The sequence below is a fragment of the Dipodomys merriami genome, unplaced genomic scaffold, assembly GCF_024711535.1.
Source record: "Dipodomys merriami isolate MVZ:Mamm:240054 unplaced genomic scaffold, mDipMer1.0.p SCAF_838, whole genome shotgun sequence".
In the NCBI taxonomy this organism is placed as follows: Eukaryota; Metazoa; Chordata; class Mammalia; order Rodentia; family Heteromyidae; genus Dipodomys; species Dipodomys merriami.
Genome location: NW_027206444.1, coordinates 18,023 through 36,940, shown reverse-complemented (window position 1 = coordinate 36,940; position 18,918 = coordinate 18,023). Strand labels below are relative to the sequence as shown.

The following is an 18,918-nucleotide window of genomic DNA, read 5'->3' as shown; positions in this document are numbered from 1 at the left end:
AGAGGGAAATGGATTGGAAAGAATGATAGAAAAGAGAGAAGAAAAAATTTTTAAAAAGAGACAAGAAAAAATGGAAAGACAAATATTTAAATTGAGAAAGTGAAACTCTTAAAAGTAATGAAAATTTAAAGAAGTAAAATTGAGAGATGAACAAGGATGAGAGGAGGGGAGGGACAGAAAGGAGACCTGAAAAACTAAAAAATAAAAATACTTCAAATAATTTATAGGTATAAATAAGTAATACTGCTATTAAGGAATGTAATCCGAAGAGGTTTTGAATTGCGTAATATGTTTTTGGATTAAGAATGTACACAATTGTGGATAAGGTCTTATAATCAATGACAGGTATATAGGAGGTGAACAGAACAACAAATAATTCATGCAAAAAGAACAATAGATGAAAAAGTAAAACGAATGAGAAAGAAAGAACAAAAAAGACCAACAGGTCAGTAAACATTTTTTTTTAAAAAAGCACACACACACACACACACACACACACACATACACCTAAAATAAAAGTTATAAGAGGAAGAAAAAAAGATTAATGAAAACAATTTTTATCATTAAAAAGTAAAAATTTAAAAAGATACAAAAAAGACTTCTTTGATTTTGTTTTTTGGGGGTTGATGGGAAGATCCTGTATCTCCCTTGTGTCAGTAACCAGTCTCTTGGTGGAGTCTCTGGTTTGCTTGTGGTGTTTGGTTTTCTGGGGCTTGATTGGTTTCTTAAGTCAGTTTGTTTGGGCAGGCAGAAAAAATTCTGTTGGTTTACCCAGAAGTTTGTGATTGCCTCCCAGGCTAGTTCAGTGGGAGGGAGATCTGCTTTGAGTATCACAAAAGTGGGAGATGGCTGTTTCCTCTAGTTTGGAGTTACTGTAATAAGGCTGGGTTCTGGGTAAAGTTGAAGCCTTTCAGCAAACAGTAGCTTTTCCCTGAGGGGCTAGCTTCTGAGACATTCACAAAGCCCAGCCTGGAGCCATTCTCAGGGTTTATGTTTACTGAGTTTCAATTGATTGTCAGGGCTGTTGTAGGGAGGGGCAGCCTCTGGCTCTGTTTACCCAGTGAAGAAAGCCACTCCTTTGTGGGATTAGCTTTCTCTGCCTTGTTGTTGTGACTTTCCCATGGGTGGAGTTGAGAATGGCAGGTCAGGGTAGGTACTTGTGACTAGCTAAATGACTCTTTTGTTTTCATCAAAGAACTGAGTTGGATCTAGCTACTTAGCCAGGCTTTTGTCTACATCAAAGGTGGATATTTCCGGTGTTGGGGGGAGGGGTGTCCTTCCCTCCTCTGCTCCCTTTGAGAAGGAGTGAGGATGTTAGTTTTGTACTCACGCTGGAGTGTGGGTTCCTGGGTAGCGTCTGGTCTGCTATCTGCAGGATGAAGATATCTGCTACTTGTCAGTTCTTGGTCGTGTTGAGTAAAATCTGCTCACTTGCTGCATCTGGCACATTTGTCCCAGACTCTCTGGGTTGTAGTTATGGCGGCTATGGATGGCACCACAGCCGCCACAGCAACCTCAGCCATGGTTGCTGGAAAATGCTCAGATCTGTCTCCTTACCTGGATTTTTCCTCTCTGCCCAAACTCTCTGTAATGTGATGGCACACTTGGTGTGCCTAGGACTGTTCATTGGAACACTAGAACTGCTTTCTATGCAAGAGCTTGTTTAGCCACCAGATTCTCCTCCGCCATTTTCTCGAAATTTCTGAAGGTGTTTAAATATTACTGGAATTGTTTTGGAATAAATAATGTTCACCTTGACTATCTTGAGAAAGAAGAATTGGTTTCTCAGCACTATAGGTAAGAACTTGAGTGAAAGAAACAAAAGGAAAAATGAGGAACAACTCAACACATACATTCAAAAGAAACAAAACAACCCAAGAAAACACCAATTAACTCAGTACTCAAGAACCTGCAGGAAATGCAAAGATTTTTTTTAAAAATAGCTATGATAAGCTTATGAAAATCCTGACTACGAGGGAGTCTACTATTGTGAGGATAGTGGTTAAAGCTCAGACTGGACAGAAAGATCTGTACACAATGCCAGGCACTTGTTATTCTAAATTCCAGGAAGAATAACATAAAGTAGACTGAGCCCACGATCTTACACAAGTAGGAAGCAAGATTCCATCTGAAAGTTAATCAGGATAATTTAGGGCTGGGGGCATGCCAAAGTGGTAAGAACAACCATTTAGGAGCACAAGACACTCAATTCAAATTCCAATCTTATGTGTATTAAAGAAAAAAAGCTATGACTTTAAATAATGGGAATAATTGCAAGATTTGAATATTTGAGTGGAGAAAAATCCATGAGAGAGGTAGAGTTTACCCATGTTGTAATACTTTCTACTTAAGTGATAATATTATGTGGTACTCCAGACATAACAGAGTTACCTTGCAAATGAGCATGGATGTGCATTTGTGTGAAGGAAATACTCTATTTACATAAGTGTAAATTAAATACTTTTTGGGGGTAGATTTTAGTTCTTGTACTAAGAGCCTGGGTGATATCTCTGAGTCTTTTCACTCAAGGCTATCACTCTACTACTATGAGCCACAGTTCCAATTCTGATTTTCTGTTGGTTGTTTGGAGATAAAAGGCTCATGGACTTTCCTGACCAGGATGGCTTCAAAACAATAATCAGCTCTCAGCCTCCTGAGTAACCAGGATTCCAGGCCTGAGTCGTCCATGTTTTTAATAATTTAGTAAATTGTATAGTTACAGAAGTTATAATTTATCATTATAACCTTTATAATATATGTGTTTGTATTTATATCAATGCATACATATAGAAATATTTTAACATATTTTTGTATCTACAGTAGATTTAAGAAATCATCCTTCATTATAAAATAACATGGAAACAAGTTTAATGAGGAGCAAAACAAAGGGAATTGTCACATGTTTCTTGTTGTTGAATGAAATATGAATTGTGAGAATCAGTTTGAGAAAACCATTTAACAAAATGGATAATGGCTATTAATTCCAATCCCTTTATTTGCCCATATTGTGCATCCTCACACATGAGTGTCAAAGTCAAACCACACTTTTTTGCCTTTGTATTTAAATCTCATGTTATAATTTAGGGGATAGGTGAAGTAATCAAATAAAGATTAAAATAATACTAAGTGAGGCTGTGAGTTAGAGCTGAAAATTATTTTAAATATGATAATAGCTAATTTAATCCCATATCCCTTACTTTTGCTCTATTGTCATATACCTCATTCCCACATTAGGAAAGTACATAGAAGGTTCTCACTAAATTATGTGTAAAATTATGAAAAATGTATTAAAAGAATATGGGCACATCGGGGCTCCGAAAGTAGCTCAGTGGTAGAGCTCTTGCCTTGCATGCCTGAGGCCATGGTTTTGATTTCTCAGCAGCACATAAGCAAAAAGAAGAAAGCCAGAAGTGACGCTGTGGTAGATTGCTAGCCTTGAGCAAAAAAGCTGAGGGACAGCTGAGGGCCCAGAATTCAGGCCCCTCGACCGGAAAGAAAACAATAACAACAACAAAAGAATATGGGCACAGTCTGGTTTTAGCTGATTGGTACCTGTAGGGGGTAGTGTGTTTTTGAGGACCTGAAAAACGTTGTGATGTAGATGAAGGAAGGGATGTGCTAATTCTGGAAAATTGGCTAGAGGATTGCTCCCAGAAAAACAGTGATGAATTTTCCCAAAAGGTTAGAGTAAAATCACTCTCACAATCATGTTCACTACTGCACTATTCACCGTAGAGAATTTATGGAAACAGCCCAGATGCACTTTAGCAGAGGGATGGTTGGAGAAAGTGTTGCACATATACACAATTGGATTGCACCCATCCATTATAAAGACTGTTACAGTATTTGCAAAGTAATGGATAGAACTAAAATTATGTTAAATAAACGAAGTCACAGCCAGACACAAAAAGAACGTGTATTTAGAAGCCAGAATTTTATGCAAGTTAAAAAACAGTATTAATCGAAGCATGCTATTTGTAGAGGAGTATTTAACAGGTGTAATTTCTTATAAAATTGAACTTTTAATCCAACAAAATGAATACCAGGAGGCTACCACTTGGAAAATGTGAGGGAAAATCAAAGGGAAGAAATAAAGAGACTTATGGAAGTAGAGAGTGAAGCCATAATATTCAATGCAGATAGTATGAAACTAATAAAAACGAAAGTGGGTTGAGGTTTGGAAGGATGTGAGAAAGTTATGTAAAGATCCATTGTACTTATAAACTGATTCGTTGAATGGAAAACATTTCGTACACCTATTTAATAAAAATATAATTAAAAACAATGGAGACATCTGATCTTAAACCATGAGTCAATATGATACTTGCCTTCTCAGAAATTTTCTTTGCAGGTATTTTCCTCATAATGACAGAAAAGTGAACAACGCAATGTATATCAATACATCACTTTGCATATCCTAAATAGACAATATAAAAATCACAGTAAAACTATTAGAATATATCACATGATAAAATAAAAGGTAGAAAGTATCAAACTCTGATTGTTTTTCCAAGTACTTTACCTTTGGTATCTAATTTAATCCTCACAATAATCCCATAAAGTGAAACTATTTCTATTTTTAATTCTAAGATGATGATATTTAAGTCTTCAGAGTTGGAATTACTAGTACAACATTCTACACACGGTAAGTGTTAGCCTGCGTTCCATTCCCACTATATGAACTAACCTCATTCTATTTTATAACTAAATACTAGCACTCAGTCTACTAATTCTAGGAAAATTCCCAAAATTATTGTGCACACTCTAATAATATTTCCTTTATCTTTGTTAGAAAATAGGTAACTTAGACAGACACCGGTGGCTCACGCCTATAATGCTAGCTACTCAGGAGGCTGAGATCTGAGGATTGTGGTTCAAAGCCAGCTTGGGCAGGACAGACTGTGAGACTCTTATCTCTAATAAACCACTAGTAAACTGGAAGTGGCACTGTGGTCCAAGTGGTAGAGCGCTCGCCTTGAGTGGAAGAGTGCAGGAACAGCACCCAAGCCCAGAGTTCAAGCCCCATGACCAACAACAACAAAAAAAGACAATAAGTAACTGTAAGAAGAAAACTCCATTTATACCTCCCTAGTGAAAACTCAATTTATACCTCCCTAGTGAAAGGAACTGCTAAACTATAACATTCTTGATTTCTAGCTCAAAATAGTAGAAATCATATTTTAGGCCTTCACTCAACACTGCACTGCCTGGGGACCCCATCTCTGGTTAACACAGTCTTACTGAAAGAATGACCTGCCCAATTCCTGATGGAAACAGACTGCAGGCCTTTTGGAGCAATCGTTTCCACATTGTAGCTCACCTAAATTTTTTACCATTTGAAGTATTTTGATTGCTTTTTTTTTGGGGGGGGGGGTCCGATCGTGGGGCCTGAACTCTAGACCTGGGCACTGTCCCTCAGCTCTTCAGCTCAAAGCTAGTGCTCTACCACTTGAGCCATAGAGCCACTTCCGGCTTTTTTCTTTTTGCTTATGTGGTGCTGAGGAATTGAACCCAGGGCCTCATGCATGCAAGGCAAACACTCTACCACTGAGCCACCTTCCCAGCCCTTTTGATTGCTTTTTATATCCACCATTTTGAGAGAAATGTACTACTTTAAAATGTTATTAAAGAAAGAATGATATAAAATCACATTTGACCCGAGATAAATATAAAAACCTTTCATATACCCAAAAATGCAGTCTTACCTATCATTAATGTTAGGAACGAGAGTTTAAATCATTGACACCAAGACCTAATTATGAATTAAAGACTCTCCAACTTGTGAATACAATTGGTTTAAAAAGACATCAATACTACTACATTTTTAAGTCCCTATGATAATGATAATGATTCACTATGATAATCATAATGATAAACTATTAACACTTAAAAATAACTCATTTTCTTGGGAGTAGGACGAAAAGCACAAGGTTAATCCTAATTATTTTAAAAGACCTTTATTTAAAAGTTCACTCATAACTATAAAGACTAAAACTAACTGAAATAGAGAGGAAATAATTTAACTGCATCATCTACATTCAATGGACTATTAATAGAAAACAAAATTATACTAATAATTAGCTTACCCAATTCACTTAATTCTTTCATTCTATTCCATTTACTTTCATAAAAACTGGGTTTTCATAAAATGAAGCATAAAAAAGCATATATACCCACATACTTTTTCAGATCTTAACAATATTTCAGAAATTTTAGCTCTACAGTCAATGAACTGAAATAATACTAAAATATTCAAAGGATTTTCAGAAATTGCAAGACTTGCTCTGAGATGTTATGTATATTGGAACAGATATTCAAAAAGCCTTATTTGTTAAAGTTGCCATAGTTTCTCCCACAAAAGAGCCATTAGTAAAGATACCTGTGCATGTACAAAACACCTTCAAATGCATCCACAATATGGAAATAACACTTGCTTTTTGTTTGTTCGTTTTTGAAAGGAATATCTAACAAGCATATCCACAATACTTATTTTCAATGAATAAGATGGGATATTCAAACATAATATGGGTTGGATTATCTCTTAGTGAGAATAGATATAATATTGCAAAGAAAGTGATTTTCAACAGAAATCCGGAAAGAGTTTATCCAACTTGTGTTTCACAGGAATAATCAGAGAGTAATACCTGTTTGGTCAAGTCGGTCCAAATCACTCTATGAGTGTATCTTAAAAGTATAACCAATTTAAGAGGTCAAATACGTATTTTGTACAGACAATCATCTTATAGCAACAACTTACTAACTAATTATGTCTGTATCTTCTTACCTAACATACAATAAGAGCTGAAAGCGGTCTCTTTTTCTAACTTAATATTGTAAATGCTTTGATTATGATGTTATTATTAGACAAATAATATGTACAAAGGCTGGTTCCACTGAAATGACATGACAGAACACTGATAAATAAAAACATTGCAACACAGTTAGCTTTTTTCAGCCTCACCCTGTCCACATTGGCAAGCAACATTGCAACAGCACACACACACATATACACATACACACATGTTCGCACATGTACACACACATATACACGCATGCTAAATTCAGGGTTTATTGTACAAAAAAGTCCACATAAAATATTAGTGATTAGGACAAATGATAATATGCCTTATTACAAAATAATACATAAACCATTACCACGCACGTTACATTTTACCTGCCTCTCCACATGTGACCACTTAATTTAGTTTTAATTAATTAATTACCTTATTAATTAATTTATTTGTTTGGTGCTACTACTAGGGCTTGAAATCAGGGCCTGGCTTTGTCCCAGAATTTATTTTTTATTTCAGTTTTCTCAAGGCTAGCATTTTACTGCTTGTACCACAGCTCCATTTCTAGGTTTTGCTGGTTACATTCAAATCAGAATCTAATGGACTGTTTTTTCTTGGTCTGCTTTCAAACCACAATGCTCAGATTTCATCTTTCTGATTAACTACTACTAAAGACATAAGCCATCAGTGTGGCTTCTACTTTTTCCTATATAGTTATCTAATGCACATACTTAGATGGTAATTTTAAAATGAGAGTATAGAAGCAAGATGTACAGTGATGATACTGTCCTGTCAGAAATTCAAGTTAGTAATGTAAATTTATTCTTAAAACACAAAAAATACCATGATATAGTGTAAGAGAACTCACTATTGAACATAGGAGCCTTAAGAGCTTTCTAATAGATCCATTATTTATTGGTACCCAACATTAGAAAAATGTATGCGGCATTGGTAAAATAGAAGTCCTTTGCATGACTACATACATTCCTTGTTTTTATAAGACACTTGCTTTCATCTAAAAAGTAGGCCTGTCTATTGTCTTCATGTGATTTTGATGATTGAAAGTGCTTAGTGAGAAGGTCAAAATGTATTAGTAGTCCTTCATTATCAATTCTCATTTTCTTCTTGGAGAATATAATAATCAAATCAATAGTTCAGAATCGGCAAGCAATACTTCAGAATCATGCTTCCAGTGCAAGTGGATCACCAGTAAGAAATCCTCAATACCAATTTCCACAAAGTTTTGTCACAGATACAATCTCCCTGCCTTCTCTAGCTGCTTTACTACCCTCTTATTCCTTCATTGTACAAGAAAAGTATGATTCAACTGATTTCAGTCAGATCTGTTACTAGAACTATCAAGGATTTATTTTACTGTCTGTAGTTTGGTAAAATTATGTCTCTTTATGTAGGCTACTAAAAATGTATTTACTAACTTCAAGTAAATACATAAATTCGATTTCCATCTCTTTTAAAAAATAAAATTTTGTTTGCTCTACAAATTGATCAGAGGCATGGATTATGTGGCTAGCTACGTCATTACATATCTTTCTCTTTCTTTCTCTCTCCCTTTCATGGTTCTCATATATAACACGATTGCTCCATAATTATCCTAATTTATTTTGCTTTTATATTTTTGGTTGTATCATTTCACTTTTTGCTCTGCCATTTCCCAAATCATTTATATGGAAGGCATTATTTCCTATTTTCTCATGCCTAGAATAAGCTGCACATGGAGACATCACTGGTCCTCATTTTCAGTGTGTACATTTGAATATGGAGGAATATCTTTCCTCTGCTCTCCATCAATTCCCTACTCTGCAGTTAGAATAATTTCGAATAGTAAAATTAGAAAAAGAGAAAATAAATCATGGTGAATAAACAGTTGCAGAAAATTCACCAGATATTTCTGACCAGTTCAACCAATGTGAACTATTAGGGAAATACATGGACACCTCATTCCCACTGGCACTCAAAGTCTCTGGTTAGGCAATTCTTAGGAATATGGGGAACAAGATGAAAAAGTAAGGAATGGTATCAATTGCAAGAAAAAAATTGGAGAAGGATCCAACCATATTTCTTCAATGGGCTGTCGAAAATATTCAGCTTACTACAGTGCGGAGACTTCTTTTTCAAAAGGCCACTTATGTGAATAGTAGGGATGATGATCAGTATATCCCTCTTCAAGAAGCCTACGGTGGACACTTAGACATTGTCAGTCAGTTGGTTTCTCAAGCGGCACATGCAATAACTGTAGATGACTGGACACCCCTGAACAGTGCATACACGTGGAATAATACCAGAGTCGCTTCTTTCTTACTTCATCATGATACAGATACCAATGGCCAAACTAATGGACTTTTTTTTTAAATTTTTTTTGGTCTGGTCGTGGGGCCTGAACTCTGGGCCTGGGTGCTGTCCCTCATCTCTTCAGCTCAAGGCTAGCACTCTACCACTTGAGCCACAGCACCACTTACTGCTTTTTTTTCTGCTTATGTGGTGTTGAAGAATCGAACCTTGGGCCTCATGTATGCAAGGCCAGCGCTCTACCACTGAGCCACTTTCCCAGCCCAAATATTTTTGTTTGTTTGATTTTTGTTGTTGTTGTGATTTTTTTTTGGTGGGTCATGGGGCTTGAGCTCTGGGCTTGGGTGCTGTCCCTGTGCTCTTCAGCTCAAGGGGAGTGCTCTACCGCTTGAGCCACAGTAACACTTCCCCAAACTAAAGGACTCTTGACACCCTTATATCTTGCTGTTGAGAATTGAGATAGCAAAGATACGCTGGATCGCCTTCTGTTGAACCATTATATAAATCCAGGCCTGAAGAACAACATAGAAGAAACTCTATTTGACATTGCCAAAAGCATAAGTATGTATCACTACCTCTATGAAGTTGTAAAAGGCTGTACAAATTGTTCACCGAAGTCCTAATGGTCGGGTTAAGTTTCTTAAATTTCAAAAATGCAAGTTCATCTTTTGTGTCCCTACAAAATATTTTCACAATCCAAATAAGAGCAATATCTTTCTTTTTGGTCGGTCATGGGGCTTGAACTCTGGGCCTAGAGCTATCCCTGTGATCTTCAGCTCAAGGTGAGCCCTCTACCACTTGAGACACAGCTCCACTTCCAGTTTTCTAGTGGTTTATTTGAGATAAGAGTACCACAGACTTTCCTTCCCAGGCTGGCTTTGAACCATGATCCTCAGATCTCAGTCTCCTGTTTAGCTATGATTATAGGCATGAACCACCAGTGCCCGGCAGCACCAATATTTTACTGTAAAAATTCATGGATTCCGCGGAATTCTTCCAAGTGAATTGCCTGCCTTGGATGGAAAAATGTATTCAATAGATTTTGTAAACATGTATAATAATTTCTTCAGAGTTTGTGATTTTTTAATAAGAAATAATTTTAATTTACCTGTTGAAATGAGTAGTACAGAAACTAAAATATTTCTGGTGCTTGTCTGAAAAAGTATATTTTAAAATATTCTATATTCTATGTTTGCATAATGTTCATAGTTTATTTTCTCCTAGATATACATTGAATTCTATATTATTTTATAATATATAAGTTCATTAATGTGTCCTTTCCGATTGTATTCCATATAGAAACAGTTTGATTCCTTTTTTTCTAGGTCTTAATATTATTTTTCTTTGGGATAAAATGACAATGTTGTCTAATTTGAAAAGTTTTGTAAAGTTTATGCTATGTAAACGCCTTTCTGAGGTGATTTAATACACTGATGTCAAACTAAATTTAATTATATGAATTACGTGTATTGTTAAACTTGTAATTTTGTAATCAACTTTTTAATCACTTTTTTTCATTTCTTGCATCTGAAGAATGAAAAATATGGAATACTTCTCAAATTTTCATATTATCCTTGTGCAAGTGCCATGTTAATCTCTGTATTGTAGTTTGAGTATACGTGCTGCTGAAGCATGTAGTATCCTCTAAATATAATAGTTAATGCTGCAATCTTTATACAGGCTTATATCTATGGGTGCCTACTTGTAACAAGGAAACCTTATTGTTCCTAACAATGCTATCGATCTTATTTCCCTAAAATTCTGTGAATATTTGAAAAAATTATATTGATCAGTCGATTGCTCACATTTGCAAACTTTTTTTTGCCAATGAATATCTTAAGTCTTTTTATTTGGAATTTGATCATACTCTCTATTACTTATAATTAGGTCCAAAGGTGATGGCTTTTTCAAGTATTTATTTATCCAGCTTTGTGGACCTAATGGATTCAAACTAAGCGTTGCTTAAGAGCTACTTCTAAACTTCTTCAGCTGACATTTTCCCAAATGAGGTGTTACTGGAACAAATGTCTACCTGAGCCTTTACCCTTCTTCCATGTGGGAACAGAACAACCAGAATACCTTACCCTGACAGCAAAGATTTTCTTACAAGAACAAAACTAATCTTGGTTACAAGGGATCATAGAGGGATGAACAGTTCAAAGAGAACTGTTCAGACGAGAAGGTATTTTATCAAAATATAATTGTTTATTATACCTTCCATTTAAAAGTAGCTAAAGCCAAGAAGTGAAAAAATTGTTCGTATGCATGATTACTTAATGTCCTGGCCTGTCTGTAAGTTCCTGGCAGGAACTTACACTACTGCCTTTTTATCACCAAATATTTTCATAGTTGCAGGAGAAGTGCATATGTTTCTCCTCATTATTAGGCATTAAATTGATAATGTTTTAATCACAGTGTTTCCTCTTGCCTCCATGCTGTAAATCTACAAATGATAAAGCTTTAGATCTAACTCTATCAAACACTGAAGTAGAGATAATGGAATCATACTTTAAAACAGAGTTGCCTTTGATACAGTAACTACAACAGAACAATACAAAACGTGTGTCTTTTAATCATATTATATATAGTTATATGTGCTGATTTTATATTTCACACAATGAAACTTACTAGAATTAGTTGATAATTTGACAAATAAATTGATATTTATTTACTCCAATAAACAGAATTGGAATATAAATATTTAGGTTTCAAATATGTATTAGACTAGAAAACGTATCAATGCAATCTTTTTAGTATAAACTTGTGATACATTATAACTCTTCTTGGTCTTCTGAATCCACATGATAAAAAAACAATGTTTTCCTCTAATCTGTAATGGATTTTACTCTGCTGCTCTGTTTATTGTTTTAACTTGCTTGTCCCAAACTGCTTTTGTCCATATTTCTGAAGCATTCTTACTGATTATGCCCAAATTTTGCTAAGATGTCTAAAAAATATTATTCTTCTGCAGTACCCATGGGTCCTAGGATCTCAAGGCCCATTTACCTGCATCATCAGATAACAGGGGCAAGACTTTTCACCAAGGCCCATGCAATATATCAACACAAAGTAATTGAAGACCCATCTCAATTTCGCATTTCCTATATTTCAGGGCCCCAATTCCTTGAGATGCAGGAATTAGCAGTAAGCAATTGTGAAATGCAAGGCAACTTAAAATGAAGGATGAGATCACAAAATTTGAGAGAAAGTACTGTAATTCAAACATTCAACTTACAGATGACCAGCCCATATGAGTGAACAAGTTCACAAATTGTCATAAGATTATTTTTAATACCCCTCACCTATGATTAACGAAAGATTTTATTCCAACATAAGTGGGCCAAAAAATAGTTCCTAGAAGGATAGATCTATAATTGGTCTACCAAAGCCTGAAAACTTGACTTAGAGGTCAAATGTAATTCAGAAAAACATTTGAAGCACTAAGGAGTGCTTCAAAACACTGGGACTTCAGTACAACATGGTTCTGTGGTATAAAAATGTCACTCTCAAACCAATGATAATCTACATTTAAATAAACTTTTAAAAATAACTTTCGCCCTTACTTCATTGTTCGTGGGAATGTAAACTTGTTTAACCACTTTGGAAAGCAGTATGGAGGTTCCTCAAAAGACTTCACATAGATCTCCCCTATGACCCAGCAATCCCACTTTTGGGCATTTACCCAAATGTTTACAAACAAGACCACACTAAAGCTACCAGCACAACTATGTTGATTGCAGCATTATTTCCATAGCTAAGATATGGAACCGACCCAGATGTCCCTCAGTAGATGAATGGATCAAGAAAATATGGTATATATACACAATGGAATTCTATGCCTCCATCAGAAAGAATGACATTGCCCCATTTGTTAGGAAATGGAAAAACTTGGAAAAAATTATATTAAGTGAAGGAAGCCAGGCCAAAAGAAACATAGGTCTCATTGTTTCCCTTATTTGCAATGTCTAGTATATGTATGAGTCAAGCGGAAAAGGTCAGATAATGTGAGGTCAGGAAAATGAACCCTTAGATATGTATTTTAATGTTTTTTTCTTTCATGCATGTGTTTCTAACGCATTTATAAGATTATCTCTTTGTTGCTTTGTATGTCCCTCCCCCACAGTATAATCCCTGCTTTCACTATATTTGGTGTCAGTATAACTTGTGGAGGAGATGGGGAAAAACCAGTGTTTAAGGATACAGGTGGACCTCTTGCAACAATGAGAAGTACAAGTTGTCATGTCCACAATGAGGTTTAAAAAATCCGTGCGGGGGGGGGGTGAGGGGGGGGAAGGAGAAGGATTGGGATTGGGGGGGAGGGGGGAGGCTGGGAAGGGATGTGAAGGGTAAACCAAAGGAGGAGGCTTCAATGCTTGATAAGAAATGTACGCATTATCCTGCCCATGTAATTGTAACCCCTCTGTACAATATGTTCACAAATAAAATAAAATTAAATTTAAAAAAATCACTTTCGCCAAAATAACATTTGACAAGTTAATGATACTTAGTGACATTACAAGTTTTTCAAGTGTAGGGAGCAAGTTACAATAGAGTTGAATTATTTACACAGCACTAATGCCAAACATGTTCAACCATTCAATAAAGTGTAGAAATAGTACCACCCACAATTTGTGGTTTTCAGTATGGGCCTTTCAGAAATGTGTTTAATATGTCAGCCTCCTAAATTTCAAACCCAAACCTTAGCTAATAAATTTCATCATTTTATAAGGTACATTTTAAACAATCACAAATAGTTGCCTCATCATATGTTATTTTATGTTTTCCCTCTGTCTAATATAGTAAGAAATATGACTTTAAGTCTTGAATATGGGTACTAATCAGAGATATGACAAACATAATATCTGTCTTCTATTTCTATCATATTCCTATCTAGGAATAAATTATAATGTTCTTCTTTTTCCAAAACTTATAGGTAGTAGAAAAATTATTCCATGTAAAATAAAAGAATCACACGATTTTACAAAGCCATTTATAAAAATGCATAGTTAGAAATACATTCTAAGCCATTTTTTAACTTTCTTTTTGACTAAAGATTAATCTTTCAAACGGTTGAGAAAAAATCATGTTTAGGTGCTTCCCGTCTCCAGTCTTGCAAATTGTTGCTGCAGATGAATGAATTATGGAGATATAATCTGACATCATTTCAAGAATATGCAGGATTGAAACTCCATGGAATGTATATAAACCTTTCAAAGTATTAATAGACAGTTTAACAGAATGACTATCAGAAGTTGAAACCAAAGAGGAATTATAGTAAAGACATAGAATGAATGAAAAATGAACAAGGAGCAAATACAGCTAGAATCCTGAATGTACACATATGATGAAGGAAGTGGTAAATTGGAAATAAATCTTGGAGAAAGGGTTGGTTGAGAATGATAGAAGGAGTGACTCTGATCTAGGAGCATTGGACAATTAGATGGATATATTTAATTGTAACACAATTGCACAAACTTTTAAAATTCAGTTAAAAACACATCTAGAAACAAAAACACACAAAAATCACAACCAAACAGCAATCTCTAGAGAGTATGAATATGACCACTCAAAATTTTAATCAGTTAATGAAGGGCAGTCTTGGGAAAAGCAAACAAAGCTGTTCAAAGAGGGAAGTTTGGGATAGGGGAGAATTTTCAACAGAATTAAATAGATTGTCTAAGGTTATAAATCACCTGCTGCATATAGTATCTTACTTCTAAGAGATTTCTGTCTGAACTGGATAATCCAGTCCTGAGAAACACTTGGTAGCTTGTGAGGTAGAATGGAAGAAACAAGATCAAGAACGCATTACTCCACTGGAGAGAAAACGATCCTCTATATTTTCTCTAATCTCTCTTCACTACTCTTTCTTCATACTTTTAAGACAATTGATTTTGAATTATATTTTTCCTTCTTTCTTCTGGCAAAGTGATTGGTCAAAGTAATTTCATTAAATATTATTTGCCATTTTCTTTTTTCATGCTGTTTAATTGGCCAAGCGAGTCCATAAAACTTCCTTCTTGTATTTGGTTGCCATGAAACAACATCTATGTTAATAAGGAGAAATCTAATGTAAAACTTTGTCTGCAGAAAACAGTCCAAGATGCTGTGATCACAAATATTTGGCTATATTTTTTTTTCTTTTACCTTGAAAGACTTCTTGTGTCTAAAGTGCCCACAAAAATAAGTACTCCATCACTTGTTGGTTCAATCAGAATTGTCTAACATCAAAGATATATTTTTGCTAAGAAGATGCTTAGAGGAAACCAAAAAATACTGCACTTTTTAATCTTCTCTCTTAAGATTCTCCTTCGATACCATATCAGGAACAGTGAAGTTATTCTATGCAAAATTATTTTAATAGGTTATTTTTCTCTTGGTCTTGCATTTGTTCACCAAGATGTATGGAGGAGAATAGAGTTAAACCACCCATACCTTGGAAGAAAGTGTCTGTTACAAAAGGAAAATGCTTCTATGTCCTACTTCTATGTCCTACTCTTAGCTCTTGCCAGAGTTCCAATTAATCACAGCTTCTTGGCTTCCAGTCTAGTGAAGCTGAAGGACCATACGGGCTCCACCATTGCTACATCTTCATTATTTCTCTTTTAAAACTCTTCAAGTTGCCTCATTTGGATGTGGAATGTATTTTCATGTCTTCATTCAATCAGTTCTGCATTGTAGTGAGCCAAATGGGCTCTGTAAAATCACTTTAGGGAGTAAAAATACTAACACAATTTACATCAAAAAGTTTTGGCCTCCCTTCACTGCTGAAGTCAATACGCTTAGCTAAGGCTTCTAAGAAAAATTTTATTATTAATTTTTCCATTTGTTCAATTCTTTTCTGAACTTTTTGGCATATGTAATAAAAGAAGTCTAGACTACCTCATATTAATAAGAATATTATTTTTTGTGAGCCACTTAGAAATGTGAAATCATTGGTTTGAAGTATCCAATCAAATTTTTTTCTGTGTTTCACTGCTTCACGTCCAAAGACATTGTGGAAAGTGACACCTTCTTTCATTGTGGAGGGCACTTTCTCCCTAAATATTTTGACTCAAATTATCTTTTTCAGAGAATTAGTATTTGGTAATTGAAGGTACATTCACAAATTTTGATGCCTTATTTTTTAAAGAACTTTTTTTTTTGTTTGGGTTTTTTTTAACTGTATTTTTTTTTGTCTTTTCTTTTTTGGTACTGGGGATCGAACCCAGGACGTTGCACTTGCTAGGCAAGCGCTTTGCCACTGAGCTACATCCCAGCCCTTAAAGAACTTTTAATTTAAATTCCAATACAACCTTCTTTCAAACAGTGAGAATATAGTTCCTGGGTAAGGACAATTCCAAGGGAACCTACAGGATTTACAGCAAGGTTTCTGATGTTTGTTTGTTTAGTTTGAAAAAGAGCCATCTTCATCCATATTGCTCCCTCTCTACTAAGTCTCCTTGGATTTCTTTGCATGAGAGCCTATTCTTCCAGGCAATTTTAAATTTTCTTAATAGGCTAAGTTATTAAAAATTTTGAACTATTCAATTTTACCTGTCATAAATTTAAATCTGTTGAAAATCATTTATCAGAACCGCAAATTCACCAATCCTAATTCCACCTTTACCATCAAAATGTTAACATGTTGTTTTCATGATATAGTATCCATGCAGCTATTATTTTCCAGTGGCTTTGTTATGCATATATGTAACCATATTAGCTGATGCTAAGCAAAATGAATTCCAAGATATGGAACCAGATTTCTTTTTCATTTGTGGTTGTTGTTTTTGATGAACTATGTGATTTCTGTTTTCTTTGGGGTTTTCCCCTATGGTTTATCCCTGCTGTATGGTGAGACAATGGTGAGACAAAGGACAAAAGGCAAACCAATGCAATAGCAATACTCACAAGACAATATGTTGGAAATGTACTTTACAACTTGTGAGGGGTGAAGGGGTGAAGGACAACTGTGAGAAAAATGAGGGAGGGATAACAAGTTTGAAATGACTTTTATTCACTACCTTACAATTAGTGTAAAGTCACTATACATCAATTTGGTAATAAAATTGAAAAAATAAGCTGTGTAAAATGTAATTTTACTGTATTGACACAGTAAATATTATTCTTTATGTAGTAACATTTTAAAAATCAATAATATTTGGCTTCTAATTTGAGTTAATTACCCCTTATTTATCAGAGGTTCATCAACTTGAATGTTATCCAACTAGACACTATTTTCACAATATACTTGCCAAATTTTTCAAAAAAGAATAAATTTAGTACTTTCTCATTCTAAAACAGAAAACAGGGTCTGGGAAGATGGCTCAGTGGTAGAGCGCTTGCATTGCATGCCTGAGGCCCTGGGTTCGATTTCTCAGCACCACATAAGCAAAAAGAAAAAAGCCAGAAGCTCAAGTGGTAGAGCGCTAGCCTTGAGCTGAAGAGCTGAGGGACAGCGTCCAGGCCCAGAGTTCAGGCCCCATGACGGGACCCAGTTTAATACTATGGAAACCCATAATTTTAAAAGTAAGTAAGTTTTTAAAGAGGACAGAATATATGTGTTCTTCAAAATTCCTATGACTAACAACTACTCATTTTTAAATTCTCAACATTCCTAAGAGATTCAAAACAGTACCTGTTTGCATGTTAATTAATTCTGCAATAGATGCAGTTTCCAATGGGGTGTCCAGATTGAGAAGTAAACAGAAAAATAGCCACATTCTTGTAGAGGATAAAACTGTGAAGCATGTGTAATAATTAATTCTTCAAGAGTAAGCAATTGTTTATAAGAGTAAGCTATTATGTCTATGACCATCAATCCCAAGATTTATGCCATAAAGTCATCCTAGCCCAACAGTTTCCAACTTATAAGGGACACCTTAAAATTCCTTAATTCACATTATGAATACCTTATCTCTATTTTGAAAAAATACTACACCTCTGCTAATGTGACACCCTCCTTGTTCTGAAAAGAACACCACAATAAACTGAGCTGCATCATTTTTCCTCCACTGGTAATCTTGAGATCAGAACACTTGCAAATATTATTTATATTTAGATTATTTTAAATATCATAGATATTCAGTATGCTAAGATAGGAAAATTATGATTCAAAGCCCACCCAGGCATGAAGGTTTCTTAGAATCTTATCTCCAAAAAACTTCTCTGCAAAATCCAGACTCAAGTGGCACTGAGGTTGAAGTGGTAGGGCTTGAGCCTTGAGCATAAACAGGATCAGAGACCCTGTCCATGCCAAGAGTTCAAGTTCTACGATGAATCAATAAAAAAAAAACTGAAAAAAAACCCCAAACCTAGCATTTTTCTCTATGTATACAGAGGCACGTAAATAAGGAAATGGCTTCCTGTGGTACATATAGGTAGAAGAAAGAAGATGTCACACAATTACTCTCTTCATACCATATTAAACCAAACCTTGAAAAATTGGTTTTTCTAAATGTATAAATTAATGTCATCCATTTTTGGCAACTCTGTCTAGATTATTCATATTAACATGGTATACATGAACTCTGCAAATTATCTATTAACTATGTTCTAATTATAACTGTCATGAAAGAATATCTAGGCAAATAGAATGCCAGAATTATTTGTGAATTTTTCAATTAATCCCTCTACTTTGAAAGAATTTTGTAGTATCCTATAGAATATGAAATTACAAACAAATCCAAAAACTATATTTTAAATCTAAATTCTAATTTAACAAGGTCTACAAAATCCTACATTAGACGAACTTTGCTATTTCTCCAGTCTTAAGCTTTTGTAATCCTTCAACATTTATTTGGAATCCAACAGAATGAGGGATGGGAAACATGAGCTCTTT

The 18,918-nt window shown here is 34.9% G+C and overlaps 1 pseudogene; it reads right to left on the bottom strand.

The window, feature by feature from the left end:
- Positions 1 to 10,635: 10,635 nt before the first annotated feature.
- On the bottom strand, positions 10,636 to 10,732 carry LOC138819960 (U6 spliceosomal RNA; annotated as a pseudogene).
- Positions 10,733 to 18,918: the final 8,186 nt, after the last annotated feature.